Genomic DNA, 16,967 nt, shown 5'->3' on the forward strand with positions numbered 1-16,967 from the left:
GGCTGCCACCACACAGTCCACTGGTCACTGGTCACCAGCACTGCGGTTCCTCCAAACCAGCTCCTCCCACTGGGGCCAGAGAGGCTGGACCTGGACTGTGGCGGGAGGAAGACCCCGCAGCCCTGGTCCCAGAGGGCCGGCATCCTGCCTTGCGGCATGGGGATTCACCAGAGGGCCTTCTGAGATCTTCACCTTCACCTTGAAGACCTGGTTCCTGGAGGTAACGCCCACAGCAGCATCCCCACCTCGGTGCCTGCATCCCTGGAGCGTCTGACTCTCAAGCCAGTTCACGCCCAGCCTCCAGCACCAGTTTAAGGCTCCAGCAGCTTTCGCTCCAGGAAAGTGAAAATGGCCCTTCAACTCTGCGAGGTCCATATGGGGAGCGTCAAGTTCTCTGTTTCTATTACGAATGCCCTTTTGCATCTGTGAGCTGGACTGCTCTGCCTTCTGTTTATTTCAACTTCAGTGAGGTGGCTCAGCCACTAAGCATGTGCCTGCTGCCCTGGCTGGTTCGGCTCACTGGATAGAGCGTCGGCCTGGGGACTGAGGGGTCCCAGGTTCAATTCCAGTCAGGGGCATGTACCTGGGTTGCAGGCACATCCCCAGTAGGGGGTGTGCAGGAGGCAGCTGATCGATGCTTCTCTCTCATCGATGTTTCTAACTCTCTATCCCTCTCACTTCATCTCTGTAAAAAATCAATAAAATATATTTAAAAAAAAAAACAAAAAAAGAATGTGCCTGCCCATCAAGGGGTCTGGGTCCCACAGACAATTCCCCAAACAATTCCACCCTCGCCTCACCAGAGTCCAAGTCCAGTGTTAGAATTGCAGTTCAGCCCTAGCTGGTTTGGCTTAGTGGGTAGAGTGTCAGCCTGTGGACTGAAGGGTCCCGGTTTGATTCCCAGTCAGGGCACATACCTGGGTTGTGCCTCAATCCCCATTTTGGGCCTGCAGGAGGCAGCCGATCAATGATTCTTTTTCATCACTGATGTTTCTCTCTCTCTCCCTCTCTGAAATCAATAAAAATATTTTTTAAAGGAATTACAGTTCAAAGCAAACAAGATTGATGATGTGGTAGGTCATCAGACTGAAGATGCAGAAAAGGCAACAGGAAAGTCTCCTCTCAGTTGGGTGTGACTTAATCAACATGACCAGGAGTTCAGAGACCTGGGGTATTGGAAGCATGCCTTCCACATGCTCATTGGCCACGGCGCGGGCTCCATACGGATGTGCAGACCCGGGGAGCGCCCCGTGTAGTCCTACCCGACAGAGCTGCCGTCACTAGCGCTACTTGTTTCTACAATAAAGCCTTGCCTGCTTCCTCCAGGCTGTGCACAGCGTCCGGGACGCGCACCAGCTGCTTCTCCGCGAGTCACCCTCCTGGCTGACGGCAGTGACTTCCATGATTTGAAAGGAGAACTAGGTGAATACGTCCAAAAACACCTCCCTAGAGAAAGTAAATAACAAGAAACAAAGCGCGAGGGATCATTGGAGGAAGAGTGACTGGCGCGGCCCATGCAGCAGGAGCCCTGGTGTCCCCACGCAGCCACTGAAGTGCTGGCCGCCACTCGGGAGGACCAGCCGTGGCCCTGTGCCCAGTGCTGGCCACATCAGTGCGGACACGCTGGCCGACAGCTCCTCCCCGGGATGCGCGGAGGGTCAGCGGGGGCTGCCCTTTCAATTGGGTCTGGCTCCCCTCTCTGAGCTTGGAGGATGGAAGGGAGCTAAGTCACCTGCGATGGCTGGAGGATTGTTTCCGTGGACTTGGGCAGTATGACCGCGGCAGGGAAATCCGGGAGGAGGGAACGTAGACAATTCCTTTGGGATTTGGGCGTGTGGAGTAAACTCTTCTGGTCCCTTGCTCTGGAGTTGGACACATTTTCAGGAAAAGGCAACATGGTTCTCCTGAAGGCCAGGACACTGTGGCACAGAGCTCCCTGAGGCCGGCACGCATTTGGTTGGATGAATATGAGGAGCAGTATTTTTCCTTAAGACCTGATCTGGCCCTAACCATTTGGCTCAGTGAATAGAGCATCGGCCTGGGGACTGAAAGGTCCCAGGTTCGATTCCAGTCAAGGGCACATGCCCAGGTTGTGGGCTTGATCCCCAGTAGGGGGCGTGCAGGAGGCAGCCAATCAATGATTCTCTCTCATCATTGATGTTTCTATCTCTCTCTCCTTCTTCTTTCCTCTCTGAAATCATTAAAAATATATATTTTGTAAAAATCTGATCTGAGGACAAGAAGCTATGGAAATGTCAGTGAGCATGCTGAATTGAGGAAGAAGTTAGATTGTAAGTCACTTAAGTGGTTTCTGGATAGCATTACCCAGAGATGCAGATATCTGTGCCCACTGCCAAACCCCAACAGCCTGTTTATCAACAGAGGTCAAAGCGCCCCGATGTGCTTCGACATGGAAGGCTCTATCACCCACAGACCAGCAAGGTTTGGTGGCCCCAGGCCACCCAAGTCGGAAGGGACCGCTTAAGGCATGTGACTTTAGTGACCCAAATCAGATCTGCATTTATAACAAAGAGTCTGAACTGGTGTTAAGTAGTCTCCATTGCCTGGATATGTCGGAAACTCAATTATCAGACCCACCACAACTCAGGAAGTGCCACAGGTCAGGAGGATCCCAGCAGTGGGCCTTTGGGAAGAGGAATCAGCTGTCCCAGGTGTCCGCTGGACAGTGCCTGAGCATGGCTGATCCACTGAGTCACAATGGCTACCTTGCTATGGCGATCTATGATACTCCTCTCAGCTATGGCATTTGGAAGGCTAAGGTGAATGTCATGGCTGGAATGGCGATTCATCACGCCCGTCCTGCTAGGGGGACGCCATAGGAGGTGAGCAGAGGTGAGAGCAGGGACACTGTCCATATTGGAGCACCAAGTGAGCATCAGGTGAAGTATATGTCACCAAGATGGTAAGGTTGTTTCTAGGCTGCTGCTAAGGAATCTCTTGCTTATGGTAGGAAACCAGAATAGAGTTTTTATACAGAGTCAGGTTTATAGAGAAGAATAAAACCCAGGAAATTGCTAGGTCTATTCAAATTAGTTCATGCTTCTTTTTAATCCTCTTTAATAATGGAATGGTGTTTATCTGATCAGGAATTTGTCATGATTTCCTTCTTAGAAGATTTCAAAGCAGACAGTCAATTTTAAACAAACTGATTGAATCCACATGACTTTTAGCTTCAGAAGGCATCATTTATAAGATCATATTTAAGAGGCAGTTAACTGTGATAAATTATTTTAATGAATTATGGTACTATCAACATTTAAAATAACTGATCCTTTTAATTATTTACCTAAAAAAATGAACTGCCACTTGTCGCAATAAAATCAGCACTTCATGAGAATTTCAGCAAGGATGGACAGACAGGGAGGAAAGAGGCAACGGGCGCAGGTGGCAGGGAAGCCCCAGGGGAACACCAGGGTGCTGGGCAAGGAGGCTGTAAGACTCCTCCCTACAGGTGGGGAACAGCGACTGATCTGCACGGGCAAGTGAATCACGGCACGCCTGGCACTCAGGGCAGCCCCAGCCCCAAGCAGGTCCTAATGACCACCTCAGACCAGGGTGCCAGCAGTTCCTACACTGTGCATGTCAGGCCGGGTTTGATCCGAGCCAGCCTGCTTTATGCGATTATTTTCCTGATTGTGAATGGCACGGGCAGCATGGGGATGGAGTTTTCCAGGCTCGGCTGCCAGCCCTGGGGGCTCATCCGATACCAGGCTATTACCTCCTGATTACTTGACTTGGCAGTCAACCCACTCTGAGCTGCGCATCAGCAGAAGGAAGGCTCAGTGGGGAAGCTGGGGCTTGAGATTGCACTTGTCAATCACATGTCGCAACAAAGGTGTACTGCAGGCTCCATCCCTGGCTCCGGAGATGGGGAAGGGTGGTCGGGGAGGGTGAAGTTGGGGGTCTCTGCTCTAATCTCAGGGCTGGAGAGGTCCCCACAGTTAGTCATCCAATTTGAGGCTCAAAAAGAAAACTGAGAGATAAAAAGGTGAAGGGACTTGCCCAAGGTCACTATCTTAGTCCCTTCAGGATGTTATAACAAACTACCGAAGGGGATGGTGGTGGTTCATGGTCAATGGTTAGACATTGGCTGGACACTGAGGTGATTTGTCCACCTGGAGGGGCACAAGCTGGAGTCTGAGATTCATCTGCTCCCGCTCAGTGTGTGTAACTGCCAAGATGGCTGATGCCTCTGAGGAATACAGGGTCACAGAGGAAAACAATGAAATTGTTAATGAATACAACTCTACTTCTTAAAAAGGATAAGAAACTATAGCAGGCAAAACAATTAAAAAGCTAGACAGAACAAGTATTAAAAGTAATTATAATAATGATTCTCTAGGAGATAAGGGAGGATATTGGTGCATGAAGTGGGAACACACATTTATAAAGAAGAGGCTATTGGGAATTTCAGTATGAAAAACATATTTGAAATAATTTAATAGATGGGTTGGATAGAAGAATGGATTCAGCTAAAGAACAAATAGGCAAACTGTAAATTAGATTAATGTTAAATGGTATCATAAAGGGATAGAGTCGTAAAATCCTATTTAATTAAAGGCTAATATGCAAATTGTCCCCTTGGGAGTTCCACCTGGAGTTCTATCGCTCACTATGACGTTCACTGGCCACTAGGGGGCGGTGTGGAACATAGCAGGTGACCAGCAGTGGCAGCGGGGCACTGAGGGAGCCAGGGAAGGAGAAGGTGGGGAGACGGGGAACCTGATTGACCCTGATCACCGACCAGGCCTAGGGACCCTACCCATGCACGAATTTCGTACACCAGGCCTCTAGTGTAACAATAATATACTCAGTGTTTCAGGGAAAAGAAAACCTTCACACCTAGGATTTTATATCCAAGTCACCCGTATTTAAATATAAGATCAAAATAAGGGTAGTGCCAGGCAGGTGAGACCTCAGTATATTCTTTGTGGAAAACTCTTGGAGGAAGTACTCTGGCAAAAAGAAACATAAATTAAGGAGTGTGCTGGGAAGTATATGGGTAAACAAGAAGGAAGCGGGAATCGAAAACAAGAGTGTGCCCACAACAATCTAGAACTAAGATTTTTACACAAACCTAACATGGTGGGACAAGCTGAGAATCATGACAGTGAGAGGTACGTGTTGAGGTCCATATTCAGGGGAAGAGAAAAACAGAGATTTATTTCAAAATTGAAGTAAAAAAGATCAATAGCAGTAAGGCAACCACCGGAAAAAAAATTAAAAATAACATGAATTACCTTTGATGAGTCGGCTTTTGTGAGGTTACTCTACAGCAACAAGCAAGCCCATGTCCGTGGCTTGGGACAGCAAAGGTTCACTCCTGAGCCAGATGTTGGCTGCAGGCCAGCCAGTGCAGGTGTGTGTTACACACCTTCTCACCCCAGCCCCCAGCTGAGGAAGTAGGTCTTAGCTCAGCCTCATGGTTGAGGGAAAGGTGCAGTAGAGGAACCACAAGATGGTGCCTAAAGTTTCTGCTCAGAAATCATGGACAGATCTTTTTTATTTATTTGTCAAGCAAATCTCAGGCCAAGCCCTACATTAATGAGGTCAGAAGTATAATCAGCTCACAGGGAAATGCTGCAAGTCACGCCACAAAGGGCAGAATGTATAATCCCCTGTGAGGAGTACAGTAACAGCTTTGAAGTCAGGAAAAGAAAACTTACTCAAATTAATGAAAGGCATAAAAGGGAGGGGTAGGAAATTATAAAGACATGACATAAAATAGCAGAAAGGATATTAAAATCAGTAAATAAAAATCATAACAAAGATAAGGAATCATATATGCAGTGAATTTTCTTAAAGAGCAAAATGCAGTAATATATTTTTTGGAAGAGATATATTTAAACAAAATGTAGCTTTCCAGTCTGGATAAAATGGTGTAGACCCCTTCCTCTGTTCCTCCCCCACTAAATGCAACTATAAACTCTGGAAATAATGCCAGATGCAACCGAAGGAAAACTGAAATGAGTCAAGAAGGCAAACTGGTTTGTGGCCTGGAACCAGAGGAGCAAGCAGCAGGGCATCTTGTGTCTCCCGTCCAACAGGAGAAGGCGCCCAGACCCGCCAGCCCCTACACTCCCACCAGCAAGAGAGAGCAGCCTGCTAGGCTCCTGCCTTCCCCAGTCAAACAGGAGTTCCTCTGACAACATCAGGTCACGCCAGCACCACCAGGAGGGTGACTGGTGGGGAGTCACCCCAACAATAAGCAGCCTGGGAAAGTAGTCTTTCCTGCTGCCTGAACACCCCCCACCCCACAGAGATGTCCTGGGTCCAGCCTGGGAAACTCCTTCCACCCCCTCAGGCAGCAGGAGCCTGGAGCAGATGCACCGAGCAGACCAAAATAACCAGGAAAGGTTCGGAAAACCTACTGCCATTGCAGTAACCACCCGCAAATGTAGGCCGGGATCTGTGTGCTGGAAAACAGGGTGCCTACCTGCTCAGTTTGAAGAGTTTAAAGAGAAGCCTGCATCCTATAACACACAACATGTCTGGGAAACAGTTTAAAAATCACCTGCCATACCAAGATTTAAAAATCACAGTTCAAATGAGAAAAGGCAATCAACTATACTAACACTAAGATGAATCAAATGTTGGCATTGTCTGACAGGATCATTTTTTAAAGAAGCTATGATAAAAAATGCCTCAATGATTAATTACAAATTCTTTTGAAACAAATGAAAAAAATAGAAAATTTTAGCAAAGATTGAAGTGATGAAAATAAAAAGAACCAGTTGGCATTATAGAATAAAACCATGCAATAACAGAAATTTTGTTTTTAAAACCTCACTGGATATGCTCAATAGTATAGTAGAGATGATGGAGGATAAAATCCATAAACTTGAGGACAGAAAAACAGATTTCACCAAGTCTGAACAGAGAGAAATATAGTTTGGAGAAAAAAAATGAACAGAGCCTCGGGGGTAATACAAAAGATTTAACATTCACATAATCAGAAGAACCAAGATGGCGACATAGGTTAACGCCGGAGTTTGCCGCCTCGAACAACCATTTCAAAAGTGAAACTAAAAGACGCAAGGGACATCATCCAGAACCACAGGAACGGTGGCTGAGTGGAAGTCCTACAACTAGGAGGAAAGAGTAACGCATTCGGACACTCAGAGGAGGCGCAGTGCTGAAGGCAACTTCTGAGGTGCGGAGTGCGCGGAGCGGGCGGCGGCGGAGGGTGCGGTTGGCATTTTCAATCGGGAGGGAGTCGCAGACTCTGAGCTCCAGATCCGGGCGAGTCTTTAGAATGATGGGGATAAAATCCATAAACTTGAGGACAGAAAAACAGATTTCACCAAGTCTGAACAGAGAGAAATATAGTTTGGAGAAAAAAAATGAACAGAGCCTCGGGGGTAATACAAAAGATTTAACATTCACATAATCAGAGTCCCAAAATAAGATGAGGAAGAGAGTGCAGCTGGAACAGTATTCAAAAAATAATAATGATGATGGCTGAAAACTCTTCAAACAAGTATGGCCAAAGTTACAAACCCATAGACTCAAGAAGCTGAGCGTACCCTAAACAGGATAAACTCAAAGAAATTTATGCCAAGAAACTTCATAATTAAACTTCTGAAAAGCAAAGACATACTTAAAATCTTGAAAGCAACCAGAGAGAAATGACACATTTCCCATTTGGAAACACCAATTCAACTAACAGCAGATTTTCATGTGAAAGCATGAAGGCCAGAGGGGTGTCTAGCGCTGAAAGCAATGACCTACCAAGTGCAAAGTTTATACCCAGGGGAAAGTACCCTTCAGGGATGAAGGGGAAATAAATGTATTCTCACACAAAGAAAAACAAAAAGAATTTGTTGCTACCAGACTCCAGATCCACACTTAGAGATTAATTAAGAAATGTCTTTAAACAGAAACTTACAAAAAAAAGAATCTTGGAGTATCAGGAAGGAAGGAAAAACAGGCAGAAATATTGGTACATACAAAAGATTATTCTTTCCTCATGAGTTTTATAAATCATGTTTGATGGTCAAAATTATCACACCATCTGATATTTGTGCTCCTGAAATTTGGAGAATTCATCCAAACATTTAACACCATTTTTACAGTGTCTTCCAAACACAGAAGAAGAGGGGAAATTTCGGACTCATTTTATGATGCCAGTATTGCCCTGATAACAAAACCAGATGAAGGCAGTACAACAAAGGAAAACTACAGACCAGTATCTCTCATGAACTCGGTTGAAAAAAATCCTCAACAAAATGGCAAACTGAATCCAACAATGTATAAAAAGAATTATACATCATGACAGTGGAATATATTCATGACAAGGTTGGTTCAACATCAAAAATCAATGTAGCCCACCATATCAATAATCTAACAAAGAAAAAATCATTTGATCATGTCAATTGATGCAGAAAAAGCATTTGACAAAGGCCAACACCCATTTATTATAAAAATTCTCCACAATTTAGAAATAGGAGGCAATTACCTCAACTTGATAATGAGCATCTACAAAGAACCTTCAGCTGGCATCACTAATGGATGACTGGATGCTTTTCTCCTAAGAGAAGGAATAAGAAAAGATATCCACTATCATTACTCTTATTCATCATTATATTGTATTCTCCAGCCACTGCAATTAGGCAAGATCAAGAAAGAAGCAAAAAGCACACTGATTTAAAAGAAATAAAGAAAATCCCAAGGAATCTATAGAAAAAAGGTTCCTAGCACTAATAAGTGAGTTCAGCAAGGTTTCAGGACAAAAGATAAAACACACAAAAATCAATCACATTTCTATACACTAACAATGAGCATGCAGAAACATAAATTAAAAGCACAACCATTTACAATCACCCAAAGAAAATGAAATATTTAGGCATAAACTTAACAAAAGATGTACATGATACCTATCCTGAAAATGACAAAATGCTGATGAAATAAATTAAATAAGACCCAATAACTGGAGAGACATACCATGTTCATAGACTAGAAGACTCAACATAATAAAGATACCAATTCTCCCCAAACTAATCTATAGGTTTAATGCAATTCCTATCAAAATCCCAACTTAAAACCAATGTGTGTGTGTGTGTGTGTGTGTGTGAGAGAGAGAGAGAGCGCTGATATAAGTAAAGCAAAAAGACTAAGTCTAAATTATGTTGAAACAAAATAACTCATGATGGAAAATGTTAAGACAGAAAGAAAACACATTCATGTGTTTGCTGATTAAAAACAATAACTGAAAAGCCCTAAGAGCTTCTGTTAGAAAGCTGTATATTCAGCCTTAACTGGTTTGGCTCAGTAGATAGAGTGTCGGCCTGTAGGCTGAAGGGTCCCAAGTTCAATTCCGGTCAAGGGCACATGCCTGGTTGTGGGCTCGATCCCCAGTAGGTGACATGCAGGAGGCAGCAGATCAATGATTCTCTCTCATCATTAATGTTTCTATCTCTCTCTCCCTCTCCCTTCCTCTCTGAAATCCATAAAGAAAATAAAATGCTGGAAATTCAATAGTATAGTTCCAGTCTGAGTCTGGGTCCAAAGACAAGAAAAGACTGATGTCCCAACTCACAGTCCCTCCAGCAGAGAGAAAAACAATTCTCCCTCACTCGGTCTTTTTGTTCTAGTCAGTCCTTAAATGGATGGGATAAAGCCAATCTGCTTTACTCAGTCTAGGGATTCAAATGTTAATCTCATCCAAAACACCCACAATATAGACACACCCAAAATAATGTTTAATCAAATATCTGGGCACCCTGTGGCCCAGTCAAGGTGACACATAAAATTAATCATCACAGTAAAGCTTATTCTAAACTGTATACAGAAAAGCAGAGCCTTGAATAGCTAAAACAATTTTGACAAAGATGAATCAAGTGGGAGAAATCAGTCTGCATGATATTGAAGCTTACTAGTAATCAGGACAAAGTGGTATTGGCAGAAGGATAAACACACAGATCAATGGAACGTAATAGATAACCCAGAAATAGACTGACACAAATATATTCAACCGGTTAACAAAGAAGCAAAAGCAATTCAGTGGAGGAAGTATAACCTTCTCACCAAACAATGCAGGAGTAATTGGACATCCATAAGCAAAAAGTGAACCTTGAACTAAACTTCACACTTTAGACAATAATGAACTCAAAATGGATTTATAGTGCAAAACTAGAACACTTCTAGTAAAAAATAAAAGTAGGAGAAAATCACCTGGTTCTGGGACTAGGTTAAAGAGTTCTTAGATTTTATATCAGAAGCACAGTCCATAAAAGGGAAATTTGATAAATTGCACTTCCCAAATATGAAAACATTTTCTCTGTGGAAGTCCATGTGATGATCATGAAAAGACAAGCCACAGGCTGAGGAATATTTATAAACCACATATCCAACAAATGACAAGTAAAGAATTCCCAAAACAGAAATTACGCACGTGCACACACATACACACATGCAGGATTAGAAAGTGGGCAAATGACATGAACAAACATTCACCAGAGGCCAACAGATGGTAAATCATCACATGAAAACATGTTCAGAATTATTAACAGTCACAGAAATGCAAATTAAAAGCACAATCAGGTAAAACTGTGCACCACTCATAATGACTAAAATAAAAACAGGAGCAACACAAGTGCTGGCAATGATGTAGATCCCTCATAGGCTGCTGGTGAGAATGTAACCATCTCCTGAGACTAAACATGCATACAACCCTGAAATTCTACTCTTGGGCATTTAATCCAGAGAAATGAAAATTTATGTTCACACAAAAACATGTGCATGAATGGTCATAGCAGCTTTTATTGTCATAGCCAAACACTGGAATCGGTTCAGCTGTCCTTGAATAGATGGGTAGTTAAACAAACTCAGTGCACACATATCATGAAACAGTGCCCAGCAATGAACCATGAATACACACAACAGATTGGGTAAATCTCCAGGAAATTATACAAAGAGAAAAAAGTCAATCCCAAAATATTTACATATATATAATTCATTTATATAACATGTTTTCAGTGACAGCTTAGTGGTTGCAGGGATATGGGATGCTGGGGAGGGAGAATGGAGATAGATGTGGTTACAGAAGGGCAACAAGGTGATAGAACTCTTCAGCATCTTGACTGTGGTCATGGATACACAAACCTGCACACATGATGAATTTGTAAATAACTAAACATTTGTAAAGAACTCACATCAATGTTTCTCTCTCTCCCCCACCCCCCCATACACAAAGAGCGAACTGCATGCTCTCATACATGCATGCACACACAGAGACACAAATAAGTATGAGTAAAGCTAAAGAAATCTGAATAAGGAGTAAGATTGGTGGATTGCATCAATATCAATATGTTGGTTGTGATAGCATAAGATAGTTTTGCAAAATGTTACCAATAGGGGAAATTAGTTAAAGTTTATATAGGATATCTCCATATTATCCTATATAATAAAAGCCTAATATGCAAATTGACCAAACAGCAGAACGACTGGCAGTACGACTGGTTACTATGATGCACACTGACCATCAGGGGCAGACACTCAATGCAGAAGCTACCCCCAGCCTGATTGCCCCACCGGTCACCTTGCAGAGGGAGGCAACCAGCTGCAGTGGCAGCAGGCAAGCTAGTGGCGCCAGGCCAGCCAACGTGGGTGCCAGCAGGGGTCCCCTGATCGCCTCGCCGTTCACCCTACAGATTGGCCCTGATCACTGGCCAGGCTTGGGACCCTACCCATGCATAAATTTCATGCACCGAGACACTAGTTCCTTATAACACATGTGAATCTATAATTATCTCCATAAAATTTCAATTGAAAAAGCAAAATCTACAGCAAATTGAAAAATGAAAAGATCATATGGCATAGATGGATAAGTGCCAACTACATTCATTCTTCCCTTCTTCAATATAATACCACAATTTTTGGCTAAACATCTGGCTTCCTGGAATAAAGACTACATCTCCTAACCTCCCTTGCTGTAGGAGTGGCCTGGGATGAAGTCCCAATCATAGAATGTAAATGGTAACAGCGCGTTCAACTTCCAGTAAATATTCTTTAAAAAGGGGGCATGCTCTTCTCCTTTCTCTTCTTCTTTCCTTCTTACCAAATCATGAAGACAAGAGGTATAAGTTAGGGATTGTGGCAGGATAAGGTGGAAGGACACTGGGTCCCTAAGAACTTTCTGGGGCTGCCATAGCAGCTCTTGTCTGGCTATGTTGAATTAAGAAGAAATAAACTGCTCTGGCTGGTGTTCTCAATGGTTAGAGCATGCACCCACATACTGAAGGGTTAAGGGTTCAATTCCCCATCAAGGGCACGTACCTTGGTTGCAGGTTTGATACCCTGCCCTGGTTGGTTGTGGCATGTGCAGGGGGCAACTGATCGATGTGTCTCTCTCACATCAATATTTCTCTTTCTCTTTCTCTCCCTCCCCCCACCCCCATACCCTTTCTCCCTTCCACTCTCTCTAAGAAAAAATCAATGGAAAAAATATCCGTGGGTGAGGATTAACCCAAAAAAAAAGAAGAAGAAATAAACTACCATACTTAAGCAACACCAACCCTAGGCTTCTTCAGAACTTCAGTGAAGTAAATTTCTACCTTGTTTGGGACACTGATATTTTGGGTTTTCTTTGACTACCTAACAATACAAACAGAAAAGGTGTTCCATGGAAAAATAAACCACGGTTTTATTTTTAGGCCAGGCCAAAAAGAAAACTATAAGGGACAAAGAAGACCATTATAAACTGTAAAGAACCATAGGTCAGGAAGACCCCAGGACCACGGGATAATGAACATGTGTGTGTTTAATAGCATAAACTCAAAGACTATCAAGCAACAGCTAATATTAGGGGGGGATAGAGATCCATCAAAAACTATACTTAAGTAATTTCACATACCCTCTCAGAGATTTACATATTAAGAAGACAAAATAAGCAAATAGATCTGAATCATACAATTAATACCTTGAACTAAGATAGAATAAGGAGTTAACAACCAAAGCATGAGGAGTGTATATATTTTTAGCTCACGTGGGAACATTTTTTAAAAGCTTACTATGGAGCGTCTTGGGCCAGTGCAGAGCGCTTTCTTCTCATCCTGCCTGCGGAACTGAGGCCTGCGGAGCTGAGCCCAGCCCGCGTCCCGGATCCGCATGGTGCTGACCCTGTTTCCCTCCTCACCGCGTTCTCTCTCCAGGCGCCACTGACTGGACCCTGATGCCAGGTGTTTCCGCCCGGGCCCCTCTCATGAGAAGAGGAGGCAGCTAGCGGTGGATCTCACCCATGTCCTATCTCTCTACTCTTCCATCCTGGACGCCTACATCATCGAATTTTTTTACAATCTGTGGGGCACACTCCCTTGCTCATGGCAGGAAGCAATGGATGGACTGAACCCACCATAGCTGGCCACACAGCTGCTGGGGATGCCAGTGGTCAGGTACAGGTCAGTGTGGCCACTCACCCTGCTGGCCCTGAAGTCCACAGCCTATGTCTTGACCTTTCCCCAGACCCTCTCAGAGCTGCCGACTGAAAGCTCCATTCTGAAAACATGTCAGGCCCAAGAAGCACCATGAGATCTGGCGGCTGGGAAGCTGGTGAAAAAGCTGAGTGACCGCACAGGCTGCACCCAGGCTGTGGATGTAGGCTCAGGCCAGGGCCATCTCTCCCGCTTCATGTCTCTGGGGCTAGGGCTGAAGATGAAGAGCATTGAAGGGGATCAGAGACTGGTGGAGAGCACTCAGCACCTGGGCCAGGAGCTCCTGCAAACTCTGGAAAAAGAGGAGAAGAGGAACCCGCAGGTGGTACAATTCACTCTCACCTCTCCCCACACCATGTGGTTCAGTGGGTAAACCCCAGAACCCTGTGTGAGGAGGTTCTGTTTCCGCTGGAGACCTCATCTCAGGGTGAGGCCCGCTTGCTGCTGACAGGCCTCCATGCCTGTGGGGACCTGAGTGTCACCTTGCTGAGGCATTTCTCTTCCTGCCCTGAGGTGGTGGCCCTGGCCTCAGTGGGTTGCTGCTACATGAAGTTGAGTGACCCTGGCAGCTACCCACTGAGTCAGTGAGTGGCTGTGCTGCCTGGCTATGAACTGTCCTACAGGCTGCGGGAGGGGGCCTGCCATGCCCTGGAGGAATATGCCGAGAGGCTACAGAAAGCAGGCCCTGGCCTCCGAACCCACTGCTACTGGGCAGCACCAGAGACGGTCATCCGGCATGTCCAGCCAAGCTCCATCGGCCAGACGTGCAGGGGATCCCCAGGGTCCATGAGCTCAAAACTGAAGAGTATGTGCAGCAGGGGCTACAGCGGGTGGGGCTGGATCCCCAGCTGCCACTGAATCTGGCTGCTCTTCAGGCACACCAGGCTCAGGAGAACCGCATGGTAGCTTCCTCCAGCCTGGCCCTATTGTTGGCCCCACTGGTGGAGACACTGATTCTACTGGACCGGCTGCTGTACCTTCAGGAGCAGGGCTTCCATTCTGAGCTCCTGCCCATCTTCAGCCCTGAACTTCCTCCCAGAAACCTGGTTTTGGTGGCCACCAAAAGGCCCTTGGGCCAGGCCTTCTCGGTTCTGGAGACTGAAGACGCTGGTGCACTCTGAGGAAAGGCACATCTTGGACCCCATCTGAAACCACCAGGTGGCAGAATCTGCGCTCCTCACCCAGAGAAGCAGCATCCTGCATCCTCCCTGGAATCATGGTGTCCCACAGACCTTCAGCTTCGTACTCTTTCTCTCCCTGCATGTGTTATGTAATACTAGAGGCCAAGTGCACGAGATTCGAGCACTTGGGGAGAGGGGTCCTCAGCCTTGCCTGTGCCCTCTCCCAGTCCTGGAGCCCTCGGGGGATGTCAGACTGACGGCTTAGCACTGCTGCAGAGGGGGGAGAGGCTCCACCACCTCTGCTGCGCTCACATGCCGTGAGCTGTGAGGCCGGTTCTGGCTGAGTGGTGCTGCCAGCGCACTGACCACCAGGGGGCAGCTCCTGTGTTGAGTGTCTGCCCCTGGTGATCAGTGCATGTCATAGCGACCAGTCGTTCCCCTGTTCAGTCAATTTGCATATTACTCTTATTATATAAGACTAGAGGCCCAGTGCACAAAAATTTGTGCACTCGGGGGTGGGGGGGTCCCTCAGCCCAGCCTCTTACAGTCTGGGACCCCTCGGAGGATGTCCACCCACTGGCTTAGGCCCGCTCCCTGGGGGAACGGACCTAAGCTGGCAGTCAGATATCCCTCTGGCATCAGGGTAGGGGTCCTGCTGGGGTGCCTGGCCAGCCTGGGTGAGGGGCTGATGGGTGTTTGCAAGCTGGTCACACCCCTTCAGGGTGGGGGCCCCCACTAGGGTGCCTGGCCAGCCTGGGTGAGGAGCTGATGGCTGTTTGCAGGCTGGTCACAACCCCTTCAGGGTGGGGGTCCCCACTGGGGTGCCTGGCCAACCTCGGTGAGGGGCTAATGGCTGTTTGCGGGCTGATCAAGCCCCCCCTCCCAGTGGGGACCCTCACCCCATGGAGGTTTGGCCAGCCTGGGTGAGGGGCTGATGGCTGTTTTCAGGCTGGTCACACCCCCTCTGGTGGGGGGGGGGGGATCCACTGGGGTGCCAGGCCAGTCTGGGTGAGGAGCTGAGGGCTGTTTTCAGGCTGGCCAAGCCCCCCAGCGATGGAAGCTCCTAGCCTATCCTTTTTTTCTTTTTCTTTTTTTATTCTGGGATTTATTTACCTTCTATAATTGAAACTTTGTAGCCTTGAGAGGAACTCAGAGACAGCCAGGGAGGGCAGGAGGGAAGCCTCCTGCTCACTCCAGCTCCGTGGACATAGCCAGCTGAAAGCAAGTATCTGGGGTTTATTTATCTTCTATAATTGAAACTTTGTTGCTTTGAGTGGAGCTCAGAGCTGCCGTGGCAGGGGGGAAGCTTGGCTTCCTCCATCATTGGGGCAACCAAGTCTCCTGCTTGCTCCAGCTTCGGGGCTGCTGGCCGCCATCTTGGTTGGGTTAATTTGCATACAGTCACTCTGATTGGCTGGTGGGCGTGGCTTAAGGCATAGCAAAGGTATGGTCAATTTGCATGTTTGTCTTTTATTAGTGTAGATTATGTAAAAGCTTATTTTAATTTATTAAAATCTTTCTAAAAGCCTACTATGAACTAGGCTACAAAGGGTGATGATTCAACCATTTCCAAATATTGTAAGCAAAATAGAAATTGATAACCAAAAAAAACGGGTTTTTATTAATCCCAAATGTATAGAAACCGAAAATCCAAGCTATTTAATAACACTTGTATTAAAGAGGAAACCATAGGGAAAATTACAAATTCTTTAGAACTAAATGACAATAAAAACTCTACATGTCAAAATTTATAGCACACGTGTAAAGTAAGACTTATGGAAAATTAGTGGCTTTAACTACATTTATCAAAAAACAGACAGAAAAAAAATGAGCTAAGTATTTGATTCAGAATTTGGGAAAAAAGTTACAGAAGAAACCCAAAGAAGAAAATAATAAAAGAAAAAAGGGGTAGAAATCAATAAAATCAATAAAAATGCATCAAATTAAAATATCAACCTTATTGCAACTCCTCATGTATTAACTGATTTAGCTATTGTTCATCAATGGCTCCTAAAACCAATAAAGGAGAGTCAACCAGGCATTTGCATTATGTTCCTCTTGAAGTAAGACCATAACCCACTTACAAGATGGTCATGTGCAAAATGTGTATGTACATCCATCAATATAGATAGACAGGCAGATGCAAATAGGTAGAGATACATAGACTGAATTCAATCCCCCTCTAGATCTAAATGCAAATTTGCAGAGAATTTAATGAAACTCTATCATCTTCAAATTCAATTAAAGTTCAATCAGAATTCTATCAGACTTTTTTAGAAAGTTCACAAATTGATTCCAAAATTAATACATGTAGAAATGAATATTCAAAGTCCGCAAATAGCTAAATCAATTTTTAAAAAGAACAAAGAATGGTGATTTGCTATATTAGATATTA

General features: G+C 45.3%; 2 pseudogenes; both read left to right on the forward strand.

Moving 5' to 3' along the window:
* LOC102761197 overlaps positions 1-2,779 on the forward strand; it is a 5,505-nt pseudogene extending 2,726 nt beyond the window's left edge.
* A 10,413-nt stretch (positions 2,780-13,192) lies between these two features.
* Positions 13,193-14,572, forward strand: LOC107182772 (annotated as a pseudogene).
* The last annotated feature ends 2,395 nt before the right edge of the window (positions 14,573-16,967 follow it).

This window comes from Myotis davidii, unplaced genomic scaffold, assembly GCF_000327345.1.
Source record: "Myotis davidii unplaced genomic scaffold, ASM32734v1 scaffold97, whole genome shotgun sequence".
Taxonomy (NCBI): Eukaryota; Metazoa; Chordata; class Mammalia; order Chiroptera; family Vespertilionidae; genus Myotis; species Myotis davidii.